Genomic DNA, 18,330 nt, shown 5'->3' with positions numbered 1-18,330 from the left:
CAGGTGGGGCAGCGAACTTGCAAAACCCTGCAGGCTGCAATAAGAATTGCAATCCGCGCTAAAAGACGCCAATATGGTCGTAAAGTAGTCTGCCCCATGCTCATATTCTAGAACTGTTGTTATTTTAATTCGAATTATTCCGCCAGTATCTTTCGTCGTGTCTATATCAGATGCAGATATGGCGAGTGGTGTTGTACCTGTGATTAACAGTGTTGTCGTTTCTGTTAAAAAAACATTTGCGAAATTACAATTGGAAGAGAAGTTAGCCACCAAACAACTTGGCCCAGACAGACCAGACATAAACCCTGTCCAACAAACGAAGGATTGGGGGAAATTTACAACAGAACTTTCTCCCGAGCGTGGTAAGAAAATAAAAAATGGCTATGTGGTTGCACTGCTTTTTGTTTCCCATGCCTAAGTGTGTGCACACAGGAGGACCAGGGGATTTATGGGTGTGAGTGATTTGAAGCATATATATAATAATATATAATACAATATAATGTGTATATAATATGTGCATATAAAAAAAAAACATGTCAATTGTGGGTGTTGTCATGCAACATTCGTTTCTGACCCACTGAAAATGAGGGTCATCGCGCGCTACTGATACGCCGTCTAAGATTGAGATGATAGAACAAGCCGTGCAGATCGCGGACGCGGGCCCAGGATGTCTCGCCTGTGTTTAAGGTGAGCCGAGGGGGTCAGAGAACGGCCCGCTCGGATGTCAACCTTTTATCCATTAGGGACGCGACAGCGAGGGCCAACTCAGAGCGGCTCGGCTCCTGTTGCTCCTAATGGCTCTCCACCTTCTCTCTCTCTCCACCTTCTCTCTCTCTCCACCTTCTCTCTCTCTCCACCCCTCTCTCCACCCTCTCTCTCCACCATCCCTCTCACTCCCTCCACCCCTCTCTCCCCCTCTCTCCACCCTCTCTCCACCTCTCTTGCCACCTCTCCCTACACCCATCTCCACTCTCTCTCCCCCTCTCTCTCCACCCCCACTCCACCCACCCCTCTCTCCCCCCTCTCTCCACCCACTCCTCCCCCCTCTCTCCACCCACTCCTCCACCCTCTCCTCCCCCCTCTCTCCATCCTCTCTCCACCCTTCTCCACCCACTCCTCCCCCCTCTCTCCACCCTCTCTCTCCACCCTCTCTCCACCCACTCCTCCACCCCCTCTCTCCACCCTCTCTCTCCACCCTTCTCCACCCACTCCTCCACCCTCTCTCCACCCACTCCTCCCCCCTCTCTCCACCCTCTCTCCACCCACTCCTCCACCCTCTCTCCACCCCCTATCTCCACCCTCTCTCCGCCCACTCCACCACCCTGTTCGGTTCAACAGTTCAGCCTACGCCCGGAGGTTCAGGCCGCATTCCCTCCATGTTGTTTGTCGACGCCGTTCAAGAGAGAGACTCGACCTGTCAGGAGGCGCTACACCTCCCCAGGGGCCGACGGAGGAGCAGGGGGCTGACGGAGCAGAAGGTGACGGAGCGCAGAGGGCTGACGGAGCAGAGGGTCGGTGTCTGGGAGGCCCGGGGTGCGTGCTCCTAGTGTTGGCCTCCCTTTATGGCTAGGGATGGACGAGGGAGAGAGAGGGAGGGAGAGAGAGAGGGTAGGAGGGAGGGAGAGAGAGAGGGAGGGAGGGAGAGAGAGAGGGAGGGTAGGAGGGAGGGAGAGAGAGAGGGAGGGAGGGAGAGAGGGAAGGAGAGAGGGGGAAAGAGAGAGAGGGGGAAGGAGGGGGAAAGAGAGGGAAGGAGGGAGAGGGAGAGAGAGAGGGAAAGAGAGAGAGGGGGAGGAGGGAGAGAGAGAGAGAGAGGGAAGGAGAGAGAGAGAGAGAGAGAGAGAGAGAGAGAGAGAGAGAGAGAGAGAGAGAGAGAGAGAGAGAGGAGAGAGAGAGAGAGAGAGAGAGAGAGAGAGAGAGAGAGAAGGAAGGAGAGGGAGAGGGAAGGAGGGAGAGAGAGGGAGGGAGGGAGGGAGAGAGGGAAGGAGGGAGGGAGAGAGGGAAGGAGGGAGGGAGAGAGAGAGGGAGGGAAGGAGGGAGAGAGGCAAGGAGAGAGGGAGGGAGGGAGAGAGAGAGGGAGGGAGAGAGGGAAGGGAGGGAGGTAGAGAGGGATGGAGGGAGATAGGGAGAGAGGAAGGGAGGGAGGGAGAGAGGGAGGGAAAGAGAGAAGGAGAGAGAGAGAGAAGGAGAGAGAGAGAAGACGGTGTTGGGTGGAGGGCAGGGAGAGAGGGAGAGGCTGTGGGTGGGGGTCTCTAGTATAGGATGTGCAGTCGTCCAGGCCGCGTCCAGTGAGGGAGCAGCGATTGATCGTCCTGGAGGCTGACGAGGGTCCGGGACGATTAGATTGGGAGGTTGCGAGGTGCGTCGGCGGGGGCTCGGCCTGCCTTGCTTGTTGACTGATGGTAGAATAACAACTACGTCGATTCACTACAGGGTTCAGCGCCCGGTTAGGGCGGGAATAAATGCTGCTGTTATTACATCTCGATACGACTTGTGATGTTGAGATATTCTTTTCATTGGGGGGGCTCTTGGCGTGCGGGGCGGTGGACTCAAGGAGGCGGAGGAGGGGGTCACCTGAGGGTTGGAGCGAGAGAGAGAGAGAGAGAGAGAGAGAGAGAGAGAGAGAGAGAGAGAGAGAGAGAGGGAGCGAGAGAGGAGGGCAGTGGGTCAGATGGGGGGGTTTGAGACCTCTAGAGACGGTGACTCTCTCATTCAAGCGATGGGAAAACAGATGTGGAATATCTATCCTCATTACTCAGGCTCAAGTGCAGGAGTCGTTGCTTCTTTCATTCCCGCAACATTGATCCCTCAAAACTCGGGCGAGCGCGTACAAGTCAGGAAGCGAGAGGAGAGAAGAGCCGTGGTTTTGACTGTAGATCGATAACCGCCTCTCACAAATACATCGAGCTGTTGAAACGTTACCACGTTGGGCGGCGCCGTGGTGGGTACGCGTGTGCACCCTGCTCCTCTACACTCGTCTGCAGGAGAGTCAGGGCAGTCCTGTGTGTGCAGTGACTCACTGAGCCCTCCGTCAAGACAAGCACGACAGGGGGGGCAGCTGTGATCACACTGGAATATGTTTCGGTCGGCTCAACACGGGCGGCATGTGGCTCAGAAGGTTGCTAGTTCGATCCCCGGCTCCTCCTAGCTGAATGTCGAGGTGTCCCTGAGCAAGGCACCTCACCCTGACTGCTCCCGACGAGCTGGCTGTCGCCTTGCATGGCTGACAGCGCCGTCGGTGTGTGAATGTGTGCATGAATGGGTGAATGTTAGGCAGTGTTGTGCAGCGCATTGCGTGGCCACTGGTTTGAAAAGCGCTTTATAAATGCAGTCCGTTTACCATGTAACACGCAGCCACAACACACGTCCGCCCAGAGTGTGCAGACCCTGCTGGTCGTCTGTGAGACTGCGGCCCCCCTCTGGAGGGGGGGGGGGGGGGGGATGGGGTGTGGTGGTGCCCACAACACCGCCTCCGCTTCCCCCTCTCATTCATCTCCATCGCCATCTCTCACGTGGAGCGTGACCTAACAGCGGCTCACGTGAGAACCGTGCGGAAGGACAGCATCAACAAGATGCTGCGGATCAGAGAAAAGAGGACGACGCGTTGCCAGAAGAGAGGTCCCGGCCGTGAGAGGATCTGGTTGGAGGACGGCTACATCGCGATAATGAAGCCAAGGTGGTCCGGTTCACCGGGGGTGGGCTGATAGCGGAGCGCGGGAGGTCCGCTAGTGGTGGGAAGCAGGGGGAGTTTCAGTGGGCCCCCGCAGCATATGTCAACAGACTTCTACTGTGGGGAGCTTAACCCCCTAGTGGCGCACATCGGTAATGCAGCCGGCAGGCTGCTTTTAATACACGGCAGTAAATCCACTTAAAAGACCATCGCTGATGGATTCACCGCATGAATGTAAATATTTTAGAGGGTGTAGAGTGTTGTTGATGGCCTCAATATGAATATGATTGTCTTAATATGATTGCTATCTGTTTGAGAGTGGGTGAGTGAGTGTCTAAGTGCGAGAGAGGGGCTGTGCGTGTGCGCTATGTGAGTGCACGAGCAGGGGTGCACGGTGCAAAAACGCTCAGCAATGTGATTCTGCACGTGTGTGCGTGAGAGTGCATGCACACAGTGCACGCAAACCTGCACATTGTGCACATGCACGTTTTTCTGTGTTTCAATGTGAGTTTGCATGACGTGTGTGCATGGAAATTACAGACAGTCCATCGCCATGGAGACGTACAAAGACAGTACAACACACGTAGCGCTGCGCACACCTTCGTGCATGTTGGGCACATCTGCATTGCTGAAGTGAGAGAGTGTGTCCAAAGCGCGGTGTAGCAGCAGTAGCAGCGGGGCGTCGCAGTCGTGCTGTTGTGGCGTTCTGCTACAGTACGCCTGTCTGTTCCACTGCGCTGCTTTCCCGATGCTCAGCACATCCCCCGTCTCCCTGCCCTCGGGGGGGGGGGGGAGGGGGGGGCGGGGGGAGGAGGAGGAGGAGGAGGGGGGATGTGCTCTTCTGTGGGGACAGAAGAGCACATATGACGGGCTGGCGCTACGCTGAGATGAGACCCTGGCAGCGTTCTGTAGCAGCAGCAGAGCCGTCCCCTCTGAGGCCCCGCTGTCTCTGCTCCCCAGACCTCGCTGCAGCAGCAGACGTGAGGACAGGCCCTCGAGTGGGGAGCGTCCCGGGGCCCTCTTCCGGAGCCAGGGGTCGGCAGCCGCGCGGCAGGTGCGCGTGTTGTCGGGGAGGGCCGGACGGACGGACATCTCCGCCCCTGCTCCTTCCTCGGTGGAGAGCCGTGCTGACGTCTCGTTTCAGCACCTGCTCTCCGCGTGGGCCCAGGCGTTTAGCGCTCATGGCGTGGGGGGGGGTGGGGGGGGGTTTACATGCGTGGTGAGACCGTCGTTTGTGATGAGATACTGCACATCTGCCGTGGTGTACTACTGCAGCTAGTACTCAGACACACACTCACACAAACACACTCACACATGCACACATGCACACACACACACACACACACACACACACACACACACACACACACACACACACACACATACACAAACACATGCACGCACACACACACACACAAATATAGAATGAAAAGGAAACGATAAATTAATCAAAGGTTTTGAGAACATGTCGGTTGATGGTCATCCTTCACTCGATCTCTAACCTAAGGAAAACCGTGTTCTCTTGCTGACCAACAGGCCTTTCTCCTGCAGCCGCAGTCACAGAGGCCCCAGGTTAACAGAAAGAGCCGTTGATACACACCAACGCTGCAGAGCGTAGGGTAGTGCGTAATGAGGAGCAGGCTGAGGGGCCTGTTGGGAGAGACTCCCCTCTCTGTGGCCAGCAGAGCAGCGCATTGTTTGTGGGGAGCCTGGATTCTGACCTCCGACCCCCAGAGCGGCCTCTTTGACCCCCGGGCCGGTTCATACCAGGGTCACAGAGTCCTCTCTGGTCCTCCGGCAGACTGGGTTGATGGAAGCCTACCCCCCCCTCCACTCCCACACATACACACACACACACACACACACACACACAATCTCATGATGTCTGTCTCAACCAGACCCACAAATACACACTGAACTCGACACAAACTAACACACACCTTCTGTCCTTCTGCCCGTCTGTCGTCCAGACCCACACACAAACATAGAAACACACCATCTCCTAATGTCTGTCGACCAGACACACAGACGCACAGACACACAGACACACCCACACATAATATTGAGCATTGGCTAATTTGATAATATTAGCTTAAATAATAACGTATTTATGTGCTAATTTTGCAATCTTTTCCTCAGAGCGCCTCTGTATTCCTAAAAGTAGAACAGAGCAGATGCTTTGATGCTCCCCCCCGGCCACGGGGAACAACAAGGCTGCCCCAGCCTCGACCGGCTTACGCCTTTCACCAAGCTACACGGCCTTATTTACGACCAATAGGAACGCGGTTTGTATCCATCACATGACGTATTCGCAGGCTGCCGGGCAGAACATCCCCCAGGTCCATGCCTTGAGGAGGGCACTGGACTTGAACACGGGCACTGCTTTCATTTGAAAAGAAGAAGAAACAAACACAGCAAAACAAAACTAATGGTTGATTAATCGGGGTCAGCGAGAATCTGCGATGGCGGGGGTTAGAAGACGCTCGGGTGGGACGCGTGGCTCGGGGACCACAACAGGCCAGGGGCGTGGCACGCGGGTGGGTGTGGCAGTGCAGGGGTTGGCATGGCGACACAGGCACGGTGAAGGAGACGATGATGGCGGCGTGAGCTCTCTGGCTGCGATGGCGGCCGACATCATCACTCAAGGCTCTTGCCACACGCCACATCAATCTCAGAGGAGAGACACCGCTGAGGTGTCTCACACACACACACACACACACACACACACACACACACACACACACACACACACACACACACACACACACACACACACACACACACACACACACACACACACACACACACACACACACACACGGGAAATCCCAGCAGGTAAACCGAACCGTTTCCCAGTGTTGTTGAAATATGTGTGTGTAATGCTCTCTCCCTCTCTCTCTCCCCCCTCTGCCGCTCTCTCTCCATCTTATGTAACACAAACTGAAGAAATTCATTTTCCATCCTTGGCTGAGGAAAAGTACACACGTAGTATTGCTCCACGGCTGCTGGGTAATATATCTAATTGATACAACAGTGCTCCGTGAGCCAAGTAATTTCATGCTCAGACGCAGATTCTGTATCTTCCTAGATCTTCTGTAGAAGAAGAAGAAGAAGAAGTAGAAGCTCCATGGAGACGGTGCAGCAGGATCCAAAATGGCAGCCGCTGCGGACCAACCGACAGCAGAACGGATACGAAGGAGAGGAACCTCCTAAACAGCGTTGTCATCTCCACCACGGACGACCACAACAAACATTAGCGGCCGCCTTGTTGCCGTGACATTTGTCAACAACCTACGCGTTCACCTTCCCCCCCCCCCCCTTCCCCCCTCCTCCCTCCCGTTTACTGTAACATCGCATCCGGGGCGGCTGGGAGTGTCAACATCATTAACATGACTGTCATTAGCACACAAACACACACACACACACACACACACACACACACAGTTCTGGGGGAAGACAGATGAAAGTTGGTTCCCTGTGCCAGCGCTGTGCTGCGGGTGCCAGTGTACTGTAAGCTGTAGCACTCCATTTGGAGGTGACAGAGGAGCCCCCAGCCAGAGAGAGAGAGAGAGAGAGAGAGAGAGAGAGAGCCGTACACCTCACTGCAGTAAGAGCGTGATGTTACAGGGCAGGTGGGGGGGGTCGTGTCACGGATCACTAACAGTCCCAGTTTTTAGGGTGTGTATTAAAAGATAGCGGGGGGATAGTGAAACGAGGTGATGAATAGTGAATGTGTGTGTCTTAACGTGAGGAACACACCCGCTTGGGTATTTTACGACGATATATTATACTGCGTAGGTTAAATGAGCCGACTGACTCTCTGCGATTGGCTGCAACGTTAACTAGGTTGAACAACCGCTCAGTAATTAGTGGGATATGCTTGCACACTATTAGGTTAGCGTGTCTAAAATCAATTTTTTTATTCACGTTTAGTATAAATCGTTATCAGAACAAATTGGGGGACAAATATCGAAATGAGTGCGTGAAGGTAGATACTGAATCATTGTTGCCCTAGCGACTGCTTTGACTTTTTCTTTCAGTTTGGAGGGTTTGTGTGAAAGATCACAAACGATGGACCACAACCAAAAACGAAAGAAACACATTAAATACAAGCAGAAAATGTCAACCAAAACATCCGGCAAAACAAAACCAAATAACCCAGCGAGGACATCACACTGATGCTAATCCAAACTCCAACTTAAACCAAACGAAGCTGACTTTGGCGTGAGATTCACCGAGGACTCTGCTCCGGGGTATGAGAGCAGCTCCCTGTGACCCGACTGGACGCCGCTGAAGACAACTTCAAGGCTCCCGGCCGCAGCTGGAACCACTTACAGCCGTCTGCCCGCTGCTCGGCCTCTCCGTGCCCCCGGACTAGCCTCCCAGCGGCCTCACGGGGGGATAGGATCCATCTGCACCTCCCCGCCCTCCTCCTCCTCCTCCTCCTCTCCTCCCGGGGTTCGGCCTCGACCTCACCCCCCTTACCCCCCCCTCGCTCCCGGGAGGTGGCGGGAGACGAGGAGCCGGTCGAGGGTTGCCGGGCCGCGGGCGTCCAGGGCGGTTGCCTTCGGTCCTCCGACGCCCGGTGCCTGGAGGGGAAGGCCACATGCTCCGTGCCCGTTCTGCCTTTTTGTATTTCGGGCCGGGGGCCCGGGAGCTGGAGTGGGCTGGGCCTGGCTCGCCGCCGCCGTCGGCCAATAGCAGCGCGGGGACGGCCGTTGTGGCTGTCGCTGATTTACGGCGCGTCGTTAGGGAAGCACATTCCTCTTCCCCTACCAACCCAGGTGGAAGAGGGGCCTGGGAGGCCGCGGCTCTGGGGAGGGGAGAGGGGTTTCTCCCCCGCTCCCTCCCTCTCTCTCTCGTTCTCTCCCAGTGGCTCCTCCATGTCTCTCTCTCTCTCTCTCTCTCTCTCTCCCTCTTTCCATCTTCCTCTCGCTTAGTGTCTGCATGCCTCTCTCTCCCACCCGTCTCTCTCTCTCTCTCTCTCTCTTTCCCCCTTTGTCTCTCTCCCCCTCCATCTCCCCCTCCCTCTCTTGGCAACTCCACCCCACATTCTCAGTGTAATTCCCTCTTCCTCCGTCTCTCTACCTCCCCCTCTCCCCCCTCTCTCTCTCTCTCCTAGTCTCTGTGGATCGCAGTACGGCCGAGGGGAGAATAACAACCCACCAGAGAGCGAGAGCGAGAGGGAGAGAGAGAGAGAGAGAGAGAGAGACTAGGAGCCAGAGAGCCGCAGCTGTAGCACAGAGCCCAGTGGGCTGCCTTTACACGGCCACGCCAAGATCCCACCATGACAGGATGTAGCGCGTGCTCCAGCCCCGTCGGCGCTCCCGCTGTGTTTATGAAGGATACACACACGTCCTCCTCCCATCCCAGCCGCGCGGTAGGCTGATACGGCTTCCCAGGCACGCCGCCACCGCCGAACAGATAAAGATCCTGGTCGGAAGTAAGAGGGATCGCTGAACCCTGTCGTACCCTATGCTAAAGAACCATCAATTACACGCAGTCCACCAGCGGATCATATCTAGATATGAGCGGGCTGCTCCTTGTCTAGAATCAATCACAATGAGGCCGCGGTGATGAAAAGATCCCATAAAAAAAAAGCAGGGGCAAAATGCTGTAGCGTGTCGCGGCTACACAAATAAAACACCTTCTGTAACTTACCGGGGGTTGGGCTAGGTGTGTGTGTTTGTGTTTTGATGTGGTCATAAACCACTGAAATGTCACTCCAGCCCCGGCTCTCCCCTGCAGTATCTCACCAGTCAATCACAAACAACACAGCCGGTCAGGAGAGATTTTTGGAGTTGCTTTGCCCTCTAGTGGTGAGGCATCGTGGGTAGTGCATCCTGCCCCCTTGTGTTTGGGAGGTGGGGGGGGGGGCTTGCTCCCCTGCATGTCAGCAGCCAGTGTGGGAGTCAAAAGTAAGCCAACCACAAACCCGATTCCACAATAAAACTGTTCCTACTTGTTACGGAATGATTTGTCAATCCACGCCGGACATAGCCTGGCCCGCTCCTTAATATTTTTATTAAGCGATTGACAGTAAAAGGAATGAGTTGTTAAGAGATTTTAGCACTTAATGAAATTTAACAAGCAGCCTTTTATGTTTACTAGGCCACTAAAAAGCTGGCAGGCCGTCCCTTCACTGCGTTCAACTCTGACCCACACATAACCGAGATGCTGCGGTGACCACAGTACTGTCATGGGGTTACGGGGGCCGTGTGGAAACACATGGGAGTGGGACCGCTTGCATTTAGGAAGCACCAAATGATCCTAGTTTGGGAATATTACTCTGAGCCATTATTTCATTGGTCTTCCTATCTATTATAGATAGTGAGGGTGAGTGTGAGTGGGTACCCTTGCATGCATGGAGGATGCTCGTGTGTGTGTGTGTGTGTGTGTGTGTGTGTGTGTGTGTGTGTGTGTGTGTGTGTGTGTGTGTGTGTGTGTGTGTGTGTGTGTACCCTTGCGTGCATGGAGGCTTGCTTGTGCGTGCACATGCGTGCGTGTGAGTGTGTTCATACCCTCGCGTGCAGGGAGGCTTGCGTGTGTGTGTGTGTGTGGGAATGTTTTTTCCCTGCCTGTTATGATGTTGATTGCGTCAACACAGTAGCAGGCAGCCCCGTTATGACTTCACTAGGGACCAACAGGCATTGTTTGGACTTGTTCTAACTGTGTACACACACACACACACACACACACACACACACACACACACACACACACACACACACACACACACACACACACACACACACACACACACACACACACACACACACACACACACACACACACGTTTCCTCTCCACTACGCACGCACACAACTCCCTGAACCCAACTGAAAACGGAAAAAAAAAAATAGCATTGAACCGAATTCAGTTTATTTTCAGCAGCACTTCTCCCCTAACAACGCACAATGGTCCCTAGCGACGGACGGCAGGGTCGTTTGTGGACGCCTGACCCCAGCTGACCGGGAGGCCTGTGTCTGCTTTCTGTCCCGGGCACCGCATTGGTCACCTCACACCCGGGCTCGTAATGACTCACGTGCACCGAGACATCGCTGGAAACAGGAACACAGCCGCCCGGGGCCGGTAACAGACCTCCGTTTAGGAAAGGAAATTAACATTTATGTAAGTAGCATGTATTAATTTACAATATTTAGAAACTATAGTATTATGTGTACTACTACATTTAGCAGATGGTTTTATCCAAAGCGACTTACAATAATATAGTACATTTGTCTTCTACTAACTACTAACACCAGTACCACTACTACAACCCAGTACTCCTACACCCCAGTACTCCTACACCCCAGTACTCCTACACCCCAGTACTCCTACACCCCAGTACTCCTACACCCCAGTACTCCTACACCCCAGTACTCCGACACCCCAGTACTACGACACCCCAGTACTCCTACACCCCAGTACCACAGTACTTGTACAACCCCGGTATCAGTATTACGACACTATAACTGGCTGACATCGAGGCCACAGCAGACGGTGAGCATGTGTGCGCGTTGGCTGCGGTTCAGGCCTGCCGCGAGGCGACTCCCTTCACACAGGATAAACGTTCAGCGCAACAGGGGAACGCGCCGCGCGATGCATCACCCTAAGTGAAGTCCCCTCCGCTGCAGCCGGCCTCTCCTCTTGATTCGTCTTGTCTTGTTACGACCGCTCAACAACAATAACCGGCTTCGGGCATCACGCTACTAGCAGCCGTCCCAAGTCCCGAGTCTCCCAGTATGATAAGGTTGGACTGGAGGTGATGGCGTGATGTCCGGGTATATGCGGCCCGGGCGTACACGGCAGTGTTGCCAAGAGTACAAGCAGCTGTGGTTTCAACGGAGAGCCCGAATGTTGCATCAGAAAATACCTCTTTCTGCATTCTTTGGCCTTTCTCCGCCGAGGTATTTTTGGGCTCTCAAAGTGCCATCATAAGCACATTTAAATAAAATAATAAAGCATGTGCGGAGCATGAGTTGCCAAACTTTTTAGTTGGCCCGCAAGACTTATTCTCCGCCGACACACACCAGAGTAAAACTGATTAATCAGTTCAGAAGAAACCGAGAGCCGATAATGAAATGTAATCTCATTTGGAAAAGCCCTAACAACCTCCCTTTTTCCCCTTTCCACGGATTCGCCAGGGGACCGCTTCTGCAGAAATCCCCGCGGTGACGCTAAGGCGAGTGCAGACTCAGCCAAGTACAACAAGGAAAGAGCTGGACTCTGGTTCTGTTTGGTAAGCTGATCCCAGCGAGCCACGGAGGGGTGCCTTGCACCGAGGAGGGGAGACGAGGGCGCTTTGTCATCAGCCAGCTCCCCGTATCACAGCAGCGAGGCCCAGGGTTATTAAGAGAATAGGATTACAACGCAGACGACTCTCAGCCGGTAAGGACATCATCACTCACAGGGCGAGCGAGCCGACACACATTTCAGCGGGATTGTCGCCACAAGAAGGAAGTTGTAAACCAGAGGCTCCCAATCCAGGAAGTCTCCTTTCATTGAGGATAATCTCACCTATGAAAAATAAAAAAAATAAAAAACCACCACATAGCTCCCTCTGCACCAGTAGACCCAACACTGTGCTCCTGGCCTCCCCCCCCCCCCTCCCACCCCAGACCATCACACTAGGTCCACCCTGAAGGAGGATTAACCACCTTCTCTTCATAACCAAACGACATACCATAGCCTGAGGAGAAGGTTCCGTCCTCCTCTGTAACGGACGTCAGAGTGTGATATCTGGCGTGTCCGAGGACTTCCAGGACTTGTTTATGTTGTGTTTACCCGCTACGCTCCCCTGGACGCTGGGGTAAGGCCAGTCCTTCATTAGGCCTTAATACGCACAACACTCACTCAACAGCTGGCTCCAGCCGCACAGAATGCCTCATTTAGCCGGGCCCTCTTTTATTGCGGTCATATAGTTGGGAGTTGTAAATGCCTGTCTGGCCCTAACATTGTTCACCCCCCCCCCCCCCAACCCCCTACCAGACCCGTTTGTGGCTAAAGGTCTGCTTGACTGAGTGACAAGTGTGCTGCTCCAAACCAGTCCTGGACGGACCCTCCGAAATCCCAAAACAAGTCGACGCCATCTTGGAGGGTCATCCAGAAAAGGAGCAACACCCACGCTCACATTATTGGAGTTTAGCTTTATTAGCTTTAGCCACGTCGTTAAGGGGTGACTGTCTTTCCGACCTTATGAGGGCCATTAAAATCCGAGCCCACTGATTGGACGACGGGGAGGTGACCACAGAGCGCGTTATAGGGTCTGGGAGCTCGCTCTCCTGCAGCCGGCAGGTGGGTCATTTGTGTCTACGACTCACCTGGGAGGTGGTCCTGATATCAAGTCCGGCTGTGATGGATGACGGGGGGGCTGGGGGGCTTTTGGGGGGGGGGGGGGGGTCCTATGTTACCTGGCGTATTCAGAGCAGGGCCCTGATCAACTCAGGTTATTTATTTTTCTGTGACGAAATGAAATCAAAAGGAGCTGAAAAGCTGTTTTTGCGATGTGTGCGGCGCGCGTGACACGGTAACGACATTGCAACCACGCAGGCTCCCCTCGGCCACCCGCTGGCCTTATCTGGTTCCTCATTAGGACCCGGAGACGCAGAGTAGCCGAACCAGAACGCCCGAAGTAAATGCAGCTCCTATATAGGTCAGATGTTATCATTTGCTAGCTCATTTTGCCCTATAATTCAAACCATGTTTTTGGGGGGTTCTCTAATAAGGAAATGTCGTGCATGTGATGATTTATTTAGATTGTGGTTAGTGGAAGAGTAACACTGATACTGTTTAAATGTTCCTCAACCTTAAATGAACAGTGACTTATTCTGTATCTATATTCTATACTACAATTTGATCCGTATGATCAAATTAATCAGCATGATCAGATTGTAAATGTAAGCCGTCAAGGAATGCCTCAAAATCAGCGGCAGAACTAGTATCTAGATGTCCATCGGATCCTATCCTGGACAAGGTAAGACAACATTACGTTACAAACTGGTATTCCAACCGATACGGTCTTCAAGACCATGCACCAAACCCTCTCCTCTCTGGCTGCACTGCTCATTGTTCTGGCCGGTTCCTCTCCGCAGGCCTGGTGTGGCGTAGTGGCCCAAGTGTAAACTACAGTACGAGACAGGAAGGAAGAGGGGCTGGGAGGGGGGGATGGGAGCTGGGATCCCACACCATAAAACCTGGCAACCCGCCTCTCCCTCCCTCTCTCTCTCCATTGTTCAACGGCCCCTTTTCCAACCCATTTTCACTGGATTTGTCATGTGCCCTGCGTATCCTGTCGCTTTTAGCGGCACTAAAAAGTTGTTGTCGGTCATTAGACACAACAGGCTCTACAGTCCGGCTTGGTGTCTCTTCTTCTTTGTTCTTACCAGTGCGATCCTTGGAAGCTCGCAAGGCCAGGCGTTTTTAACCGTTTGATCGATGGTTGCTTTAATGCTGTACTAAAAATATATGTGCAGGGCATGTGTTTGAAAATATCAGTCGTAATGGGCCAATCAGGGCCACCTTAAGCTAAAAACAAGCCATCATATGATGGCCTGTAGAGAACACAACCATAGCGTCTCTGGAGCAATAAACCATATCTCCTCTTGCAGCACCCCCTTGTGGCGGAATAGAGCAGCAACAACGCTCACCGTGTTGTGATTAATGTTTTACTTCGTGGACAGAAATACATTTGTATAAACGTTGGAGTGGAGCAGATGAGAGACGCAACGTTTAGATATTTCAAGGCAGTTGGTGATTATGTGGTTGAGTACCGTGATCTGAAACACTTCACAAATGTTTCATAACTATTATCAATCTGCTGTTCTGGTGTTTTCGATTTTTTTTTCGAGACATATTTTTGGAGAGAATTGGGAAGTCAAATAACAGATTTTTTTCCTATTCGATGTGTTACACATATTTTTTTTTGTATTGTTCAAAATTGTGTCAATATTATATTTAAATATTACTCATGCCAAGCAAGCTGCTAGTTAACATAACTACAACTGAGAGCCTTTGCAAAATACAAATGATTCATCATATTATTATTTTAAACACGTTTTCTAAGGAGGGGGTGTACATAGGAAAGTAAGAGCTTCTGCAACGACTCCCCCTGCTGGCAGGGGAGGAGATGATGTGCGAAACCCTCACTGAAGGCCAAAAGCAAGAAAAGGGGATATGCATGTTGGACCGCATACGATGCTGTGATCCGAATTACAAACAGGCTGTTGATATTGGAAAACGTTTCCCACACTCAGGGATTTGCAAGTTGGACAGAATATGATGCTGCCATCCAAATTATAAAATGGAGGCTGTTGATATTGGATAACGCTTGCTTGCTTGCTTGCCCCACACACACACACACACACACACACACACACACACACACACACACACACACACACACACACACACACACACACACACACACACACACACACACACACACACACACACCTTTGCCCAGCTACAAACTAGAATAAACACACTTTCACATTCATACTGGTGGCAACCGATATAAAACTTGTAACATATCCAGGCAGCTGTAGCAGCAGTCGGACGTTTCTATAAACCCTGCCTCCTGCCTGTCGTTTCCCGGGTCTCGGTGGGAAGGCCACGGGAGTCGTGGGGGTTCACCGCTGAGAAACGGATGATTCAGGCGCGGAGGGGTTATGTGAACGGAGATACGTCGACACAAACCATTTGTTCAGCTCAGGTGAGCCCGGCCGAACAGCTCCGGTACAGACTCACCTACCCCCAGCCCCCCCCACACGCGCCCCCACGCACTGCGTAGTGTGGTGGACGGACGCGGCCCGGCCGACAGGCAGCCCATTGCTCACACGGGGTTCAGCGGTGATACAGCGGTGTTTACCGGGACGTGTGCAACGCCTGGCGATGTAGGATAAACACGGCGGCAGCCTGGTTGGTTGCAGCAAAACATGCAGAGTGTGTAGTCAAGTTAGTAGTGAGTCCAAAGTCCCTAAATGTGTTTTTTATGGTTGAATGGACACACACACACACACACACACACACACACACACACACACACACACACACACACACACACACACACACACACACACACACACACACACACACACACACACACACACACACACACACACACACACACACACACACACACACACACCACCCGTGCGCCGATACGCTTCGATGTTCGCGTGCTTCAGTGTTTGCCCCGATTTGCCCTGTCGGACTTGACATGCCCTTTACTGAACATCACGGATGACGACGACAGGTGAACCGCAACAGGACGGCCTGGTGAATGGGAGAGAAGCGACGATTCCTCGCGTTGTACTAACAACGAGGTAATCGTGTGTGATTCCCCGTCGTGATGGACGTAACGCGGTTAGTAAGCAATGCAACGAGCGACACCATTAGCCTTCGGCAATTAAATCCAATTAACGACTTCATGACGTCACGCATGTTTCTCTGTGCTTCAGTGTCGTCTTCGCCGGGATGGTATACACGAGCTGGGGATCACCGCAGGGGGGCGGGGTTTACCCCTGTGTTCGTCATGCACCGTCCAACACACTCATCGCACGGTGGAGCCCCCCCACCCACCTCGAGGGCCCCCCTGCTGGGCCGAGTCAGGGCCAACACGGGCCTGCCTCATGAAACACCCAGCTGGCACTGAGCTGTGAATTAAAATCTAAATCCTCCCTCCCTCGCGCTCTCTCAAACGCCACAGTGCTAACTTTACACCGGCTGTGTCAAAAGCCTTTATTTAAAACCCACGTCAACGTTCGTCTCTATGACGACGGCACCACCGCCGACATCCCCCACCCCCCCCCCAACCGACGCTACGTTAGCGCGGGGGCTGCCTGCCTAGCTTGGCGCGCGGCGGCGGCAGTGACTGGGCCGTTTGAGTAATGAAGTGTTGGGGTTCCGTAATGAGACTGTTTACAGGGAGCGCTTGTTTCACATGAATCAGGCCCAGTATGTGGTTAGATAAATACCAGCTCCAGCCACGCAGCGCAACACTGCTCCGGCTCCGCGCGAGGCAGGAAGCGACGGCCAAATTCCTGCGCGATGAATGGAGAGGAAACCCGCTGGTGGTATAGCGGCCAGCGGCCCTTACCCCGAGACCCTCCGGAGCGGCCAGAGGATGGGACGGCCATTGCTCCTTCCTCTGGTGGCGGTGGCGGAGGTAGTGGAGCCGGGCCGGGGCGCATAGGTGAGGCTGATGGAATAATAACACACAGAGCCGAGTGTTCTTTTCATTAGCCGCACGGTTTCATGTTTTTCATCACGCGGCTGCAGAGGGAAAACGGGGACCCTTATTTTTTTGAGCCGGACAAATTACTCCCTACTACCCTTCTGGGAGATGCAGCTGCGTTCAATATCTTTGTATGTGTGTGTTGTGTGTGTGTCCCATGCACACATGGGGGATTTCCTGTGGAAATAATAATTACCCGCAACATGCACGCAAAGCCAGCGATAAATGTTTGGCTCTCCCGATACGTATATTTTAACATCGCCCAGATTCATCACATTTCATACAAGGAGGGTTTTTAAGCCCAACCAACGAGGCCTTCATTAGGAGAACGAGGGAGCCAAACCAGTCGTCTGGAACCATGCCCTCAATCCGTCACGTTATATAAACCCATCAATCCCGCGCGTTGGACGTGAGGCACAGGAATGGGAGCTGACTGCATTCATAGGGTTAAGGCCTCTTATTATTGTTAGTGATTCATAATACCTCTTAAACCAAAATAATCCCCCTCTTTTTGCTTCCACCTGCAAACACCTTATATCCCAGATGACCTATTTCCCCAATTACTGGTGCCATTAGTCTGCGGAGCCCCCGACTGAACCTGCGTCGGGTGCTTCTGATTGGCGGGATTACACAGGACCTCTTCTGACGGCAGCATTAGCGCGTGTACTCTGCGCTCTTATTACAGAGGCAGGGGAGGAAGAGTTACGGCAGCCATCAAGTGAGAGCAGCCCCAGTGATAAATCTCCTACACTAATGCACGCACTTTAGAGTTCGAAACTGTAAATAAAGTCAGAGGACCGACATGTAGTGCTTTACTACTCTACCTGAGAAACGCCTGGAGGGAATAGCTTCCGGCTGCGGTGGGGGCTCAACGACCAATCAGAAGCCAGCATCAACTCGTTTAATTTGCTTGTTGTGAGTTTAACGCAATTGTAAAAAAATAAATAATACGTTTAAGCCAATGATTTTTTAATATATATTGAGTTCGTAGCTCATGAAACCTGTTCTGACAACCTTTCATTAGTTTTACAAGGCTTTTATTTGCTTTGCATGAATCATGACAGGCCAAGTTTAACGTTTGACACCGTGCGTGCGTTTCACACGTGTCGCTCATCATACTAATTAAGGGTTTAATTGTGGGTGCGCTTCTTTTAGGTACCAGGTAGGGGGAGGAAACTCAACTCGTGGAGATACCGCATCGATCACGGAGCCTTTCCCAGTGACGTCATAGGATGGAGAACAGGTAAAGAAAGCATAAGCAGGCTTAAACATGAACTATTTGTTTAGACGTGTTTGTGTGGTTAATGCGTTATCATCACTAGTCTTCTATCCGTGTCCTGGTACTTAAAATGACACCCATAATGCTAAATATTATGAGCGGCATCTGCTTTGTGTGTAAGGCTGACTCTGGAGAGTGTCTATTATTAT

At 52.8% G+C, this 18,330-nt stretch overlaps 1 long non-coding RNA gene across 1 annotated transcript; it reads right to left on the bottom strand.

Annotated features, from left to right (window-relative positions):
* Positions 1-10,541: 10,541 nt before the first annotated feature.
* Positions 10,542-17,956, bottom strand: LOC130373802 (uncharacterized). The gene is made up of 3 exons (XR_008893543.1): positions 17,727-17,956; positions 16,643-16,866; positions 10,542-10,766 (listed from the first exon to the last, which is right to left on the bottom strand). It is a non-coding gene; the product is annotated as an uncharacterized LOC130373802 (long non-coding RNA).
* Between the last annotated feature and the right edge of the window lie 374 nt (positions 17,957-18,330).

The sequence above is a fragment of the Gadus chalcogrammus genome, chromosome 20 (genome assembly GCF_026213295.1).
Source record: "Gadus chalcogrammus isolate NIFS_2021 chromosome 20, NIFS_Gcha_1.0, whole genome shotgun sequence".
In the NCBI taxonomy this organism is placed as follows: domain Eukaryota; kingdom Metazoa; phylum Chordata; class Actinopteri; order Gadiformes; family Gadidae; genus Gadus; species Gadus chalcogrammus.
The sequence above is the reverse complement of the archived record's forward strand: the minus strand, read 5'-3'. Positions and strand labels throughout refer to the sequence as shown.